We start from the raw sequence: 18,925 nt of genomic DNA on the forward strand, positions 1-18,925 counted from the left end.
GGAGCCTTGTGATAAGGAGTGCTCATTTCATTTGGAAATGCGCTTCAGCTTGTTTTTTTTAGTGCGCATATTTATTGTGATAAAATGACAGTCTGACAGGAAAAACTAGACCATGTGGCTATTCTTCCCTGTGAGTCAACTTTCTCAGTAACAACTGTCACCAAACTGGTGTGAACAGATATTAAATATACTGGAGAATCTATGTACAAAAATTTTCAGATTTCTGAAACCGTGCATAAACAAATTGTTGCACTTGTGCATGAACCTCAGGTACTACCCTATGATTCATATTACGCCATTTTATTAATTCATAATCTCACATGCATATAAATAAGGCAATAATTTAAACATGATTTTTCCACAATTATCAATTTTGTTATGGATTCAGTTTAGAGTACAATACCAACAGAATGAGGTAGTATGATTTTCAGTGGGTTTGGTGAGGAAATGTAAAATGTAATGTAAAATAAAAAAATCACCAAACCCACTGAAAATCATACTACCTGAAAATAAATATCATTATTTATTCAGTATCATGAGCTCCATTACTTAATCTTGTCACAGCCTTATTTTATTTATTTTTTTTTTTTTAACTCAACACTGTATCAGTTCATTGCTTAGGTCAAGGCTGATTTTTCTCCTGAGAAAACGAATGTTCAGGGAACTAAATTTATGCTGCCTTCAGATGGTGAGTCTTTTTTAGCTTTACTCACAGAAAGCTTGGAACGTTGCTAGTGTGACTTAGCAGCAAGTTTTGAAAAAAACAAAAGCAAAAAAATAAAACATCCACTAAAGTTTAATTGGATGGTTTTTTGTTGCATCTCTTTTTAAAGTAAAAAAGGCTTGTCATGGCTACCTACATTCAAACCTGGTATCCTGTCTCACTGCTGATGTCAGTATGCAGAATGTTTTGTTCCTGATGTCATGATAAATGTTTAAAGTTGTGTTGAATAATCAGGTTAATGTAAAATGGTGAGAAGCTGTTTCTCCTCGATACAAAAGTACAAAGGAGGTTTCTTCTTGTTACCTACATTGGTCCATTACATGTCACTATGGAAGGTCAGTGGGGAAAGGTCAAAGTTGAATATGATCGAACAAAACATAATATCCATATAACAATACCTAAGAATTGCCTCCATATGAAGTCATTATGTGTAGGCAGCCTGAAAATATTAATGCTTATTTACTTTTCCGTCAATGTCTGTCAGTGATGTAGAGGCCTTTAGTAATATGAAGGCACTGAATGAGTGAATTGAATGAACTTAAAGAAAACGTCAGGTAAAAAACAGGTAACCCTGTTCCCTGAGAAGGGAACGAGACGTTGCGTTAGCTGAACACTGTAGGAAGTGCTCTCGCGCGTGACTGGTATCTAAAGCTTGTGTAACATCATGCCTATTTATAGGCCTGCCGTAATCAGGTGACGTGGCAATTAAGCGTGTCACATAATATATAAACGACACCTGTGAATCACGCTGTCAGCCTCTATTATCTGAAGCGAAGATGCAATTCACAGGCATGCCCCAGGATGAAAAAGCTACGCAACTTCTCGTTCCCTTCTCAGGGAACAGGGTTACATGTATAACCCAGACTTTCCCTTTCAAAGGAAACTCCACATTGCGTTAGCTGAATGCTATGGGAAAGAAAATACCCACTCCATCATACTGAGGTACCGGTACAGCCTGTTCAAAAAGATCCGAGACTGAGGGTCACTGCAAGACACGTAGATGGTAGCTAAATAGCCATGTTGTTCATTCCCCACGATTACCGAATAATCCGACATTGTGGGGTTATAAATACGGCTTATGCATCGCATAAATTACTCATAAATACGGCTTCAAGCTGCTTGAAGTGATTACTACGGCTGGATGAGCTTTTTTCTCCCCAGTGAAAGTAAATCCCTCACACTGCAGAAAACTCCCCTTTCTTCCAGAAGTGCATGACAAAATATCAGGTTTCTGGGGGGAAAACCATGCATAAGCGGTATTTATAACCCCATGATGTTGGACTATACGGCCATTGTGGGGAATGAACGGCATGGCTATTTAGCTATGCCGAAGGTGGAGGAGGCGCTTGTGAACTACCTCTCTCCATTGACGGTAGGTAATTTAGGGGATCCAGCTTTGCCATCCAAGCCACTGTGTAAGGCCACCGTGGCATTGGTGGGCAAGGCCTATGCAGTAGTAGTCTTGCTTGTGGGTCACTGCAGACAATGACAGTGTTATACGCCTATCAAGCAGACCTGCTGAGTGAGCTCGACATATGACGGCATTCAGCCAGTTCCTTCCCTGATGTGTCGAGTTCATCCGGGCATCCACGAGTGGAGCCCAGGCCAGCACTAGTGCGAGGGAGACAAAGAAGGCGAGTATGGCAGCCTGCCAATCCCCGCAGACAGTTAGGGGAACCGGGCGGCCACAGTCACAGCCTGCTACTAGACCTGATCTGACAATGGTCATAAACGCCAAGCAGACAAAGAAGAGCGGTCTTGAGGGGACGTGGAGAGACGTATCAGGGGACATGAGCTTGTTAGGGAAGTTAGCCCCCAGTGCTACTGTAGGGCCTCCCCTAGCCAAGGCTGTCCCAAGTTTTCAGTGTTCTCTGGTCAGCGAGCTGTCACAGGGCAACGGAAATCTGATGCTTTCCCTCCAATAGAATGTGGAATAGTTAACATCACTAAAAGACCATCTCACAGCATGGAAACTACTGCCAAATGTGTCTCCAGGGGTTCTATCTACTGTAGAAAAGGGTTGCTGGGTCCAGTTTAGAGCTCGACCCACCCTCCACCCCGGTTCAGAGGTGTGCTCACCACAGTAGTCAGCACAGACCAGAGCCTGATGTTAGCGCAGGAAGTAAGATCCCTCTTGGACAAAGGGGCCATAGAACATGTACCCCGTTCCCTGCTCCGCAAAAAATAGAGGAGTATGCGGCCAATTTTAGATCTGCGTTATCTGAACTGTACTCTTCGGTCATACACATTCAAGATGCTGATGCCCAAACTTATTGTTCCACAGATTCAGTTTGAGGACTAGTTTGTGACGATAGATCTGAAAGGTGCATATTTCCACATAGAAATATTGCTAGGTTTATCCCCTCACACCTTCACAAAATGCATGGATGTCATTCTGGCTCCATTGTGACTCCAGGGAATCCGTGTACTAAACTACCTGGATGACTGGTTAATTCTAGTACGATCCAGGGAACTGGCGGTTCAACATCAAAATGTAGTTCTCACCCACATGAAGAGCTTGGGGCTCAGGTTGAACCTCAGAAAAGTATGCTTTCTCCAGTGCAGTGGACAACTTTTCTAGGGGTTATAAGGATTCTACTACAAGGAGGGCATTTCTATCCCCAGCATGCATAGTGTCAATCCTATCAACATTGAGCAAGATAAAGCTGGCATCCTCTCCAGTCTCTATGAGAGACTATTGGAGCTTATGGGCAGCCAACGTCATACCATTGGACCTATTGAACAGGAGACCGTTCAGTGGTGGCTGAGAAGTCCATCATAAGGTATCACATGCACACACTCTAAATCTGATGTGCATGTAGAAACTGGCATATGCACTTTTTAAGATCTTTTTGTGGCTACACAACATTTACTGTATATAGTGAATATATATCCTGGTTCTTTGAATTATCTTATAACAAAATCTGAATGCGGGCAAAAAAGAAAAACCATTAAAATCCCAGATTGCCAAATCTTGAAGGAATCAAAACAAACAAATATGGAGCTGGACATCATACTGTGTTTTTATGCACAAATAAGAAACACAATTTTCTCTCTAGTCCACATGTAGTTATTTTTGTGTAATATCTTTAATGTCTGCACGGTGGCTTAATGGTTAGCACTTTTGCCTCACACCTCCAGGGTTGGGGGTTTGATTCCCACCGTGACCCTGTGTGTGTGGAGTTCGCATGTTCTCCCTGTGCTGCGGGGTTTCCTCCGGGTACTCCGGTTTCCTCTGCCAGTCCAAAGACAGGGGGTAGGCTGATTGGCATGTCCAAAGTGTCCATAATGTGTGTATGTGATGGTGCCCTGTGATGGATTGACACCCTGTCCAGGGTGTACTCTGCCTGCCTTGTGCCCGATGCTCCCTGGGAGCATCCAGGTTTCCCTGTGGCTCCAGTTTTCCCCGTGACCCTGAAAAGGATTAAGCAGTATAGAAGATGGATATAGCTTTAATGGACATCTTTAATGTCTGTGCAGACTGCCCATTTCTTTGCAATCTATTTTCTTTCTTTTTCTTTTTTTTCTCTTAGTTGTTCACTGACCATCTGATACTAAGGCTTGTTTACATTTTCAGTCATAAAATAGTGAGGCCTCTGATCAGTCTGGAGTGAGAACATAAGGTTTAAGAGTGGTTAATTTATTTATTTCACACCACCAGATCATATTGACTTACACTTCATCTTGTTGATCATCTTGATAAATATGTTACATTGTATTAGCTGTATAAAAATACATCTGATGACCTTGACTGGAGTAGACAGAGGCAGTAACAGAGAAGTAACTAAGGTTTGTATCTTATCCATTCAAAGCGCCTTCAATTAAATTTTGTTGACCCTACATATCAGAACTGCAACTGAGCCAGAAAACCACTTACGATTCAGAAAAATTGATGTAAATCAAGATAAAGATACTGTATTTGTACATCTGTTTTTGTTTGTTATTAAAACATCCCTAAAGTACAAATGTGACCATGGAATTAATTTGTGCATTTGGTGAACCAAAATTGCAGTTCTGATATGTAGGGTCAACAAAATTTAATTTGATGGCGCTTTGAATGGATGAGACACAAACCTTACTTGCTTTTCTGTTAACTCTAATCAAGGTCATCATGTGTATTTTTAAACAGCTAATAGAATGTAACATATTAATCAGTGGATTTCACCACCACACATTTTCCCCTGAGCCTGAGCTGCAGCTTACGAAAGCAGAGTAACATGGCTAAGGGGGGAAGATAATGTTTATAGTTCGAAGAAGACCTTGAAAGCCATTCAGCTGTTTTTCTTTGCTGATACTATCCCATCTCTTCATCCCCAACAGCTCTCTCTATCAAACACTCTCAGAGAAAAAAAATAGATGTGGAAATGCCATGTAAAAGGAGGGAGCAGTAACCTAAAAAGTGTATGTACTAATAAATGTACCCTTCAGAGCTGTCTATTCATTGTATGTGCAGTTGTGCTACAATTTTAAATTCACAAAGGTTTAGTGAAAAATTAAGGTAGTGTAAAAGTGCTACTGATGAAACACATCAAGTGATTTTTACTGTATATTTTTAATAAACTGCTGTAGAGTAACTTGCTCACAGCCTGTTTTTGTTAAGAATGCCCACTACTCATGAATATTCATAAGCAGCCCCCAATGATTTCCTGATCATTTTGATAATTGTTTAGCATTGCTCATTCAACTTCTGCCATCTGTAAGGCGTAAGCATATACTAATGATCTCTTTATAATACATCATAGATTCAATAGTAACAACTAATTCATGAGGGCGTGTTTATTTTCCTATAACTACTTGCTCATCATGTTTTATTCCTTTCTTAGCTAACACAAAGTATGATTGGCCTGTCTGATGTAATCAAGCTGCATTTTGTCTTATTAACTCCAAGAGAGACAAAAAAGAGAGGGTGCTGTGGGAATGATGGTTTAAAGCTGCTATAACATAAGTGAGAACATGGTAAAATGTGGTAAAATTTTAATTTGGATCAATTTGCATAAATATTAAATACTAATGAACACATCTAAGAAAGGTTGTTGAAGTGCTATTGATTTATGAAAACGGATTTTTTGGTCTGGCCAACTTGAGTTTGAATGTATGAAGTGTAAAGTGGGCCATTACGTAAAAAGTCTTCACGATCAACTGTATATAATGCTAAATCAGTATCAAATTCAAACTAAAATGAGTTTTACACTGATTTAGCATTATATACAGTTGATCGTGAAGACTGTGTTGGTTGTAGCATACGGTGATTGGAAGCCATGTGTCAGAGAGTGTGTTCTCACTTTTTGTTTTACTGCCAATATACATATTTCACAATATTACACCTTTATTATTATTATTATTATTATTATTATTATTATTATTATTATTATCATCATCATCATCATCATCATTATTATTATTATTTTATTTTAACTGAGACAGGTTTTGGCATTCAGTTGTCACGAATCGTGACGGAGCAGAGATAGGACGGATGCAAGTGCAGGATGAACAGTTGTTTATTTGAAAGAGAGACAGGCAGACAAATCCAAAATGTGATCCAAAACGTAATCCATAAACATGCAAGAGGTCAGGCGATTGGCAAACAGGCATACACAGGGCAAGGCAGGAATCTAGGTCGTGGTCACGGAAAACAGGGTCGATAAACAAAACAAGAAACGAACTATGACGAGGGACTGGAAGCGGATAATCCAGTGCGAACTAACTCTAAACATGGACCGTGACTATGACTATGATACGAGCTAACTAACTCTAAACATGGACTGTGACTGTGACTATGACTATGACTATGACACGAACTAAACTAACTCTAAAGTATTAATCTTCCGCGTTGTGTGCTGGGAGGTGCGCGGTATATATGCGGACATGATCAGCGTCTAAACCGCTAGCAGCTGAGAGCAATTCAGACCCATGTGAAATCCCAGCCAATGACAGAACAGGGAGGAGACAGAAACATAAACAAAACACACGTGTCCAGATGTCATTACAGTCAACAACGGAAAAGCAGGTGCTCGCGCATTCGCGCTAAGAGCACGCTGCTTCAAGGGGGAATCGTGACAGAACCCCCCCCCAAGGCACTCCTCCCGGAGTGCCATGAGTCATCTCACTTCATTGGCGGCCCCGGCCCCCTGGGCTGAATGTCCCAAGCAGAGCCAGGAAACTGCACGGTGTTCTTGGCGGCGTAGGGAAGCGGAACGACGACCCTGGCTGAACAGAGAGGCTGAGCGACGTCCTCAGCTGAACAGGGAGGCTGAGCGACGACCTCATTTGAACCGGGAGGCTGAGCGACGACCTCAGCTGAACCGGGAGGCTGAGCGAGGACCTCAGCTGGGCAGACAGGCTGATCGACGACCTCGGCGGAGCATGAGGGCAGAGCGACGTCCTCGGCTGAGCAGGGAAACAGAGCACTGTACTCAGCAGAGCAGGGAAGCAGGGCGATGCCCTCGTCGGAGCATGAAGGCAGAGCGACGTCCTCGGCTGAGCAGGGAAACAGAGCACTGTACTCAGCAGAGCAGGGAAGCAGGGCGATGCCCTCGTCGGAGCATGAAGGCAGAGCGATGTCCTCGGCGGAGCATGAAGGCAGAGCGACGTCCTCGGCGGAGCAGGGAAACAGAGCACTGTACTCAGCAGAGCAGGGAAGCAGGGCGATGCCCTCGGCGGAGCATGAAGGCAGAGCGACGTCCTCGGCGGAGCAGGGAAACAGAGCACTGTACTCGGCAGAGCAGGGAAGCGGGGTGACGTCCTTGTCGGAGCATGAAAGCGGAGCGACGTCCCCAGCTGAACTGGAAGGCAGAGCGAAGTCCCCTGTAAGGCCAGGGAGAGGAGCGTGGGTCTCCGTGTGGCCAGGGAGAGGAGCGTGGGTCTCCGTGCGGCCAGGGAGAGGAGCGTGGGTCTCCTCGAAGCAGAAGGGGGGAACGATATTTGCCATGGAGCAGGAAGACTGAGCGACGACCTCAGCTGAACAGGAAGACTGAGCGACGTCCACAGCTGAACAGGGAGGCTGAGCGACGTCCACAGCTGAACAGGGAGGCTGAGTGACGTCCCCAGCTGAACAGGGAGGCTGAGCGACGACCTCAGCTGAACAGGGAGGCTGAGGCTCTGAGGTCACCAGGTGAACCTTGGGCATGAGCAGAACTTGGCAGTGCGTGTCAGCAGACTGTGGCGTGAGCAGAACTTGGCTGTGCGTGTCAGCAGACTGTGGCGTGAGCAGAACTTGGCTGTGCGTGTCAGCAGACTGTGGCGTGAGCAGAACTTGGCTGTGCGTGTCAGCAGACTGTGGCGTGAGCAGAACTTGGCTGTGCGTGTCAGCAGACTGTGGCGTGAGCAGAACTTGGCTGTGCGTGTCAGCAGACTGTGGCGTGAGCAGAACTTGGCTGGGCGTGTCAGCAGACTGTGGCGTGAGCAGAACTTGGCGGTGCGTGTCAGCCGACTGTGGCGTGAGCAGAGCTTGGCTGGGCGTGTCAGCAGACTGGGGCGTGAGCAGAGCTTGGTCAACTGGATCAGCAGGCTTGAACGTGAGCTCAGGGACGTGAGGCTTGACTTGGACCTCAGGGACGTGAGGCTTGACTTGTACCTCAGGGACGAGAGGCTTGACTTGGACCTCAGGGACGAGAGGCTTGACTTGGACCTCAGGGACGTGAGGCTTGACTTGGACCTCAGGGACGTGAGGCTTGACTTGGACCTCAGGGACGTGAGGCTTGACTTGGATTTGGACCTTATGGACTTGAGACTTGACTTGGATTTCAGAGCCTGGAGGCTTGGCTTGGACGTCAGAGCCTGGAGGCTTGGCTTGGACGTCAGAGCCTGGAGGCTTGGCTTGGGCTTCAGAGCCTGGAGGCTTGACTTGGGCTTCACTGACTGGAGGCTTGACTTGGATCTCAGGGACTGGAGGCTTGACCTGGATCTCAGGGACTGGAGGCTTGACCTGGATCTCAGGGACTGGAGGCTTGACCTGGATGTCAGGGACTGGAGGCTTGACTTGGATCTCAGGGTCTTGAGACTTGACTTGGATTTCAGAGTTGAGCTCTGCATGAAGTTGCCTGTAGTAGTAGGTAAACGGCAGGGCAGGTTCGCCTGCCAGACTTACCCCCCTGAGAAGTTGTTCTAGCTCGTCCTTCGCCTCTGGACTCCCGAATCTCACCATGAATTCCCCCACAAACTGTTCTACACCGTCCAGGTTCCTACAGTGTTTATCCAGTTTGAGCTGCACCCATTGACGGGCCGGTCCAAAGAACCAGGACCACATGAATCGGAGCCATTGCTTCTCCTCTGGCTTAGGGTCTAACAGGCTGGCGAAATAGTATTGACAGGCTACCAGAAAATATTCAGGGGCACCGAAAAATCCGTCAAATGGATCAGGAAGCTCCATAAATGTCCACTGTGGGAGGTGGACGGAGTCCATAGCGGGACGGTTGGCGTCGACTTCCGGGTTCTGCGTCTCCTCCGTTCTCCTGCTGCATCCATGTTTTGGCGGAAGATTCTGTCACGAATTGTGACGGAGCAGAGATAGGACGGATGCAAGTGCAGGATGAACAGTTGTTTATTTGAAAGAGAGACAGGCAGACAAATCCAAAACGTGATCCAAAACGTAATCCATAAACATGCAAGAGGTCAGGCGATTGGCAAACAGGCATACACGGGGCAAATCAGGAATCTAGGTCGTGGTCACGGAAAACAGGATCGATAAACAAAACAAGAAACGAACTATGACGAGGGACTGGAAGCGGATAATCCAGCGCGAACTAACTCTAAACATGGACTTGGACTATGACTATGACTATGACTATGACTATGACTATGACACGAACTAAACTAACTCTAAAGTATTACTCTTCCGCGTTGTGTGCTGGGAGGCGCGCGGTATATATGCGGACATGATCAGCGTATAAACCGCTAGCAGCTGAGAGCAATTCAGACCCACGTGAAATCCCAGCCAATGACAGAACAGGGAGGAGACAGAAACATAAACAAAACACACGTGTCCAGATGTCATTACAGTCAACAACGGAAAAGCAGGTGCTCCCGCATTCACGCTTAGAGCACGCTGCTTCAAGGGGGAATCGTGACATCATTACATTTCAAGCAATCACATACATGCTTGGACAGAAATTAAAAAAAGTTTCTTGTGTTTGTACGATTTTCATAACTTTTTTTTTATGATATTAGGCTCTAGAAAAATGTGCACAGACGAATAATCCATGCACATAAATTACACAGACAGCACATTTATTGACTTCAGTGTATGGTTTGAGATATAGGTCTCAGCAGAATGGGCATAATCTCTGCATCCGAACATTTCAATGTTGCATCTCTCTCCTTACACTGTGACGGTGTCATCAATAGTCATTTAGAGCACAGACGCTTTCCATGGCAGTGGATGCAATGAAGATTCATAGCTGCCATTTGAAAAAGTGGGAGTGGGGAAGAGAATGAGAATTGCATAGATAATCCATGGCTTTCCTCCTAAGCAGTGTGGCCTTGTCTTGCCATTGAGGCGAGAGAAAGAGAGACCTTAGATTTGATGACAAATCTAAGCTACAGTAAATGGGTGTGACCTGGATTATGGAGGTGACACATAAGCCAATCCAAGGCCGCCCCACCATTCTGTACGATATATAGAGCCAGCCAGTACCAAAGGGCTTATGTGAATCCATAGCTTTTCTAATTATGCTTTGGGTGGCTGTTTCCATTTTACATTGACCTACACAAATCCCACCTCTATCCTTTACAAGAAAATACTGATCTTAGCTCAGTAAAGATCAGTATGTGGAAGAGCATCTGCTACTAACATTTTAAATGATTTTGATTATTCTCCTACATAAGTAAATCTGTAACTAATATTCAGATCACTTCAGCACTTTTGTGATTAATGGATTGTGACAGATAGGTTTAAATTAGTAAACTGAATTGGAGTTTAGTATTAAAATCTACATTTCATCATTTGCTTTTGTTTTTATGTGGGTGATAATGCTTTGTATTTTACATCATTAACAAAAAAGGGATTACAACTAAGAAAAAGAGAGAGAGAAAGATAGTTCTGGATAAATATTGAGCAATTGTAGGCAAAAAATGTTGTCCTATTGCATTTCAGAAATAAATGTCAGAAAACCATATTCACACCAGCAAATCTCACTATTATTTACACCAGCAATGTGACATTGTGGTTTGTGATAAGGTAAATAATTGCGACTGGTGCTGAAAATACATTGCTTTCTGTTATCTGTGTACAATTTTTTTTTTTTGATGATTTTTTTCTCATTGAAGCAAAAGAATCTCAGGAAAAGTCTAAAAAAGCTTCAGTTCATATGTTTCCTTCTAGGGTTAATTTAATGACATCAGAATATCAATAAAATGAATGAATAAATAAATTAATACAAAATTGCTAAGATTTAGAGATTGGGACTAATGCATATACTGTACATATATATACAGTGTGTGTGTGTGTGTGTGCTTGAGCTGAGTTTGACTTTCAGCAGGTGGTTTATGTTTTGTACTGGGTAAGTGCACCAGACTGCCAGAGTGCTTTATCATGCAGCCTTTTCTGTAAATGCAAATGCTGCGCCAGAAACTTCTTCATCACCAATCTTCATCATTTGCTCGGAGGTGAGAGAGGGGAAAGACAGGCAGGCAAAGGCAGCTTCAGAGACTATTCAACATCATACTGATTAACAACTTAGAATCTATCAACAACCACTACAGATTTACTATCCTAAGAAATGTATCTTTGCATTTCAGTTTGCTTCACTTTAATATGATACTCAGATATGATATGTATTATACTCTGTATTACAGTATTCAGCCATCCTTTCAGTAAAATGGAAAGACAACTATCAAGAAATCACTGTCCAATTTAGAATCAAAATCAGGTGAATTTATTATATACTGTACATTAACAAGTATGTTTGTTACATCATCATCATCTCGCTCATTTTTTATAACTGCTTCATCCTTTATCCTTAGGGTGACGGTGGATCTGGAGCCCATCACAGGAACACTAGCCATGAGAGTACCATACAGGGTACCATGCACCCACATTCACACACTTATTTACACATAGAGGAACCCCATGCAGACACAGGGAGAACATGCACAGGGACTCTAAGTAACAGACTTGTCTTGGTTGTCTTGGTTAGACATTAACCAAGGTTATGATTGAACCAGGGGACCTTGGAGCTCTGAGACAGCTACAGTATCCACTGTGGCACGGTGCCACCAAACTTACAATAATAATAATAATAATCATAATCATAATAATAATAATAATAATAATAATAATTATTATTATTACTATTATTATTATTATTCGCCTTCAGTAATCCCTTTATCCTGGCCAGAGTTGCGGTGGATCCAGATGGGATGCCATTCCATCACAAGACACCACTCGTTCACTCCTAGGGGCAAATTCGGATAGCAAACATGCCTACCTACCTGTTTTTGGAAAGTGGGAGAAAACCGGAAGACCTAGAGGAAACCTTTACTGACACAGATGGAACATGCAAAACTCTACACAGATAGTAACCCAAGCTCAGCCACAACCACTATTATTATTATTATTATTATTATTATTATTATATAAGAAAAGTGCCCAGTATAAGAAGCAGAAATGACAGTACAGTGCACAATGAATGATATATGCAAATTAGAAGGAGCACAGCTCTAACAGTCTGTGGTATATTTTGATGAATTTTCTACCACAGTACAATTGAATTTACCACCAGAAGGTGTGGATTAATTTTCTATAACAGCATGGCTCTGCCAGCAGTTCTGGCTGCAACATAAAGGTCATGTTGTTCTAGGAAAATAATCCACTTCAGAATGGGAATATTAAGTCTGATTTGGCCCCGCATCCTCGGCCCGCTGCTCTCGGGGGAGGCGCGCACGGCCTCTTACGACCTCACACTGGAGGAAGCAGCCGATTACGGAGAAATGAAAAAGGGAGTCCTAGCGTGGTGTGGGTGAACTCCCCACCAGTCCGCGGCGGAGTTCCATCGATGGGCTTATCAGCCGGTGGCCAGACCACGTGGACAGCTGAACACCCTCATCCACACAACCAAGAGGTGGCTCCAACCGGACATGCACACCGCCACCGAGATGACGGAAAAAGTGGCCATGGACCGGTTCCTAAGGGCTTTACCACCAACAGAGTGCCAGGTTGTGGGTGTGCACGCGCCAGAGATGCCCCAGGAGCTCCTAACCACCCTTGAGCACGCGTTGGCCACCCTAGAACTCGGCCAGGAAGAACGGCGAACGCGCATCCTGGCCCTAGGGGTCTTGTCCCACCGGCCCGACCGCCAGCGCTGTCCAGGCACCTGGAGGACCCTCCGGAGTTCACCTGTCTGTGAGACACCCATGGAGGAACGCATGGCCACTGAGTCGGAACTAGGGCCAACCAAGAAGGTCCGAAAGCCGTGGTTGGTGGGGTGTGCCCTCCATTCGCCGCACCCGCCAAAAGCCCCTCACCTGATGCTGTGGATCGAGGGGAACCCGGACGCCGGGAGCACTGTGACCCTCGCCCGACCGACGATCCTGCCCAAAGAACTCGTCCAGAGTGGGGCCAACACCGTAACCTGCATCCACAGGGATACCCGGGAAGTCCCTGCAGCCGAGGTCCAGATCCGGAGTAAAGCTGGGGTCTGGCCCCTCCAAGTTGGCATTATTCCCGATCTCCAGGTGCCCCTGCTGGATGTACAGGAAATGCAGGAGAGGATCGACCAAGTAGCCCCGATCGTCCAGGAGCACCTAAGAGCCGCCCAAGAGCAGCAGAAGCGAGTGTACGACCGCCCAGCACATCCCTGGGAGTTTCATCCTGGCGATCGGGTGCTCCTCCTGAGAGACAGGCCAGGAGGAAGGTACCTTGGTCCAGCTGGGTGAAGACCTCACTCCCGGGCAAAGGCAGGAATTATTAGAGCTAGTAGGGCAGTTCACTGATGTATTTTCTACTTCCCCAGGAATGACCCAGCTGGTGCACCACAAAACCAAGACCCCGCCAGGAGTGGTGGTGAGGCAGCGGCCCTATCAGGTCCCGGAGGCCCACTGCCAGGCTATAGAGGAGGAAGTTGGCCGGATGCTGCGAGATAACATAATTGAACAGTCCAATAGTCCCTGGTCCGGCCCCATTGTGGTCTTACCGAAGCCTGACAGAAGCACGCGGCTGTGTAGTGACTTCCGGAAGCTGAACCAGGTTTCGGAATTTGACAGCTATCCCCTCCCTCGAGTGGACGACCTAGTGGAGCGGCTGAGGAGGGCCCGCTTCATATCCACCCTGGACCTGACCAAGGGATACTGGTAAGTTGCCAGAAAAAAGGAAAGAAAATAAAAGCAAACTTCCCTGACCACCTGACAAATGGCCTCCCGTGTGTCTGTGCTCTGCCCCTCATGGCCTATTTCCCTACAATATGCAATAATATAAAATTTATAGTGTCAATGCTATTTTCACCTCTGTAGTGTATGACAGTTAGAACTTTCACAATGTTTAGATTTAACCAGTGCTAGCTGCCATGCTGTTGTAATCTTTAGCTTGAAATGTTGGTCATTTGCTGTTTAGAGCATTCATTGCAAAATGTAGCATGTATGTTGTATTTTGTAGTTATTCTATCGAGAATTTTTTTTTAAACTATGTGCGGTGTAACTTTGCGTAATATGACTAGTACCTGGCATGGTATAAACAGCCATAGCAAGCTGTCATACAATAGTTACAAACTCTCTGCAAACATGGCCATTGTTGTTTTCTTGGAGTCCTGGCTATGGATGGCTGTGACGTTGTGATTTGAACTAGCAGTTTCCCAACATCAGGGTGAATACTCTGCCACAAAAAAGGAACTCAGACAACTCCAAATGGGGTTGCAACCCCAAGGTTAAGAGCCTAGTGTATAGAGCAAGGGGTGGAGAACACAGCACCATATTGCATTACTGGGGTTCATGTTTGCCAAGTCTCACCAACTGTCTCCTTTCTGATAATTGGTGATCCTCATGCAGGTACCAGGTAAAGTTTCTCTTGGATCAACAATTGCTGAAGGTTGAGCACAAATCTACCAAATCTACCACATTTCACTCCAGCATAACTATGTTGCTGTTGTTGACATATTTTTGTATTTTACTAACTAGCAGGAAAAAGATGTTATAATCTTACACCAACACACAAGAGAAACTATAGCAGGTCAATACTTGTGGTACAGAAATACTTTAGAAATCAAATAGCATAACACACTGACCCATCACAGTTTAGTGCATAGCAGTGTATTATATAAAGGATATCCAGCATCATCCAAGTATCATCCAAGAAAATGCTAATATTATGAACAGAATCTACTGTGGGTTTCATTCCCCCCTGCTTCTTCTTCATCTGCCATTTCTTCTTCTTATGTATCAGAATACATACTGTTATACTAATTATACTCTGCTCTACCTGTCCATCCCTCTTGCCTCATTCCTAGCACACACTTTAGCTTGACTTACAGAGTGCTCAATCTGAATGACGGATCACCACCTCCAACTTGATCCTTCAAAGACAGAGCTTCTAGTCATCCTGGCAAGTCCTTTAATCCAACATAACAACATTGTCAAGCTTGGTTCAGTGTTGCTATTACTATCAAGACCTTTTAGGAGCCTTGGGGTATCAATCGATGACCAGCTTGTCTACACAGATCATAGCAATTTGCTGATTCTGCAGGTTTGCTTTATATAGAGTCAGACCATTCTTGTGGCACAAACCCTCCTCTATGCAGTTGTCATGCTACCAGCCTGTACCATTACACCTCTGCAGATGATCCAAAACAGTGGCTCAGCTTCATTCAACCCTTGTGTTAAAAAAAGCTAACACACTGTGCCCTTCTTCATATTATTACACTGGCTCCCTCTTTCGGCTCTCACAAGAAGATTTGATAGTGACATAAATTGGCGGACTTGCTTGCTTTGAAGATTCCCTCATTGCTTTACCTAGATATGCAGCTATTCTGACAGCACCTGAATATTGCTACAAAAATTAACTTTTTTTTATAACCATTAACTTTTAATGAGTGTGAATGTTGACAAATATCTTTCAAGACCTTTGCTCTTCATAAACAGGAACAGTTTGCTTTTTGTCATGTGATTACCTTTTAACATAAACCTATTTACTTCAGCTAATTGCTTTGTGAGGAATTTGTTGTAGGAATATATCTAAGTTTGCTGCCATCTGGAAAGAGATAAAAAAATCTGAATACGAATGTCTTCTGTGTGTTAGTTGCCATGGTAGCTAGCTTAGGATATTTTATTTTTGGTTGCAGGAATATTAGCTTTACCTAGCAATACACTACACTAGAAAACACCAATCAATGTACTAATTTAATTTGACATAATCTTTACATTAATATAGACTTAATGTGTCGTCAAGTCAACAGGAGTTAATGTTACAAACCCAGAATGATTTTTTTGTCCACATTACATTTAAGTTAATGTACCTAATTACATAGGTTGTAAATTAGTTAATATTTGATTAAGTTAAGCTCATTTAGTTATTATTTATTCTGGCTTGGTGGATTTGAGAAAGGGCTATCTCCCATGCTACTGTATATGGGACCCAGATGGGTATTTTTTGAAGGGAAGGTAGCTTATTTGGTGTGTGCATTCAAATAAGTTATAGAAATGAACGTTAAACATTAACAGACACGGAGAGATGCAGAGTGAGTGTGTGTGTATTCTATTACTGCACAATTGTACTCTGAACATTCAAAATTCACCTTAGCAATCTGGTGCTCCAGATCTTCTATTCAGATTTAGTGGTAAAATTGTTGTAAGTGGTGGGAGTAACTTTGGATGCTATCTATATGCAGAATGAAATTGAGGTATCTACTATTGATTTGCACATATATGCAGTTCTTATATAAACCTTGCTGTTTTGGTACAGAATTACAAATTGAAAGTTTCAGAAATGTAGGTATGAGTAAATAGGGGGATAAGTATATACATGACTATGTTTGAGGACCATAGACATGACAAATACTTCCCCCAATATGTCTATGAGTTTAATCCCTAAAAAGGACATTACAATTAAATAAGCAAATAAAAATAAAATATACTTCACAACAAAGCAGCCATCATGTGATAAGTGATGTTTCTTTCTATAGACAAATCGTTGTCACGATTTTAGCACACAGTGTGCTCGGAAAACCGAAGCGCGAACTCAAAGCATGAGCGCACGCTTTTGGGTTTTCAGAGACCTTGACTTTGTTTACATTTGACACGTGCATTTGTTATGGTTTATGTCCTGTCTCCACCCCTGTATTGTCATTAGTTGTTTCCCGTATGTGTCATCATTAGCTGTTTTGTGTTTACCTCGATTACATTTGTCATTTACGATTACATTTGTCATTTAAACTCCTCGTGTCTCTTTGCACTTCGCAAAGTATTACGTGAGTTTCCGTATACCAAGCGTTTGTTTCTCAGTTCATGTGTTATTGTTTTGATCTTGTTCTCCCCTAGTTCTCGATTCCTGTTTTGCCTCGTTTGTGCCCATTTGCCGATCGCCTGACCTATTGCCTGTTTTTTGACCTGTTTATTTTGTTTATTGTCTCATGATTTGGATTTGTCTGCTTGCCTCTCTTTAATAAAAACTCTTATCTCCTCTTGCAGCTGTCCTAACCTCTATTACATTCACTTATGTGACAATTGTTCTATTATCAATATCACATCAGTCAGTGCTGTGTCAATTTTTTGTTTATAGTTGCCGATCTATGCCGCTGGCAAAAGTATTTCCTCATTCATTTAATATAATAATGCCTCCATCATTGTTTGTCAAAGCTTCTACCTGGCTTAAAAAAAGGTGTATGCTCCTTGTTGCTTTAATTCACATCTTGAAAAGCATACTCCAGGAAACATTAGTGTTTGATCTACGGAATGACTGAAAAACATTTTGTCTCACAGTCACGCTCGTTTGCTGTAATTGTATCTTAAATGCATATATATATATATATATATATATATATATATATATATATATATATATATATATATATATATATATATATAATCCAAATTCTTATGAGATAAACAATCTTTTGGTCATCATAAAGCCCATTTAATATGCTGTCTGAAGTAATCCACATGTATAATGCATCAATGTATACTCTGAATTGCCAGTATATTATGTATTCGCCAGGTGTTCCTAGTAAATTGGTTCCGATTAAATTCACTATATATTATAGCACAAATATGTAAATTCATGATATACCTCTTGTTTACTAGTTTTAATGGGAAATTACCATGATATACATCAGTGCTGGCTGGTGGTTTTTTAAATAGCTGACTCTCTTTGAAGCATTCTGTATATCTGTGTTTGTTCTGTTTTATCTGTTTCATCTAAACCATTTCGTCTGCCCTCCTGTTTAATTTTCAGTCTCTCCTCATAAGTAAGTTAATCAAAAGACTTTTCCAATAAATGTTGAAATATGCAAACACCCACCCATGAAGCATGCACTGACTACCCTTGAATCTCTGTGTTCTATGTAGTAATCTGTAGTTCTATCAGCGGTATGTCTACGGGCTTCTATGTATAGTGGCATGAAAAATGATGTGAACCTTTTGAAATTTCATGGTTTTCTGCATATATTTGTCATAAAATGTTTTCTGATCTTCATCTAAGTCAAGGGTATTGACAAATATAATGTCTCTAAAATAATAACACAAAAAAAATTCTGATCCCTCATGTCTTTATTGAACACACTTATTCAACATTCAAAATGGCAGTGGAAAAAGTAAGTGAACCCTTAGAATTAATAACTGGTTGACCCCCCCTTGCCAGTAATAACCTTAACCAGGCGCTTACTGTAGCTGTGGATCAGACCTGCACATCAGTCAGGAGGAATTTTAGCCATTTCTTCCTGGCAGAACTGCTTTAGCTCCATCATAATCTTTGGATGTCTCATGTGTATGGCTCTCTTCAAGTCATTCCATAGCATCTCTATTGGGTTGAGATCTGGGCTCTGACTTGGCCACTCCAAAAGGCAGCTTTTGTTTTTCTGAACCCATTCTGTTATGGCGGAGTCCGGTGTTTTGGGTCATTGTCCTGCTGCATCACCCAACTTCTACACGGTTTCAACTGACATACAGACATTCTCACATTATCCTGAAGAATTGTCTGATATACTTGGGAATTCATCTTCCCCTCGATGATTGCAAGCTGGCCAGGCCCTGATGCAGCAAAGCAGGCCCAAATCATGATGCTTC

This window comes from Ictalurus punctatus, chromosome 14, assembly GCF_001660625.3.
Source record: "Ictalurus punctatus breed USDA103 chromosome 14, Coco_2.0, whole genome shotgun sequence".
Taxonomy (NCBI): Eukaryota; Metazoa; Chordata; class Actinopteri; order Siluriformes; family Ictaluridae; genus Ictalurus; species Ictalurus punctatus.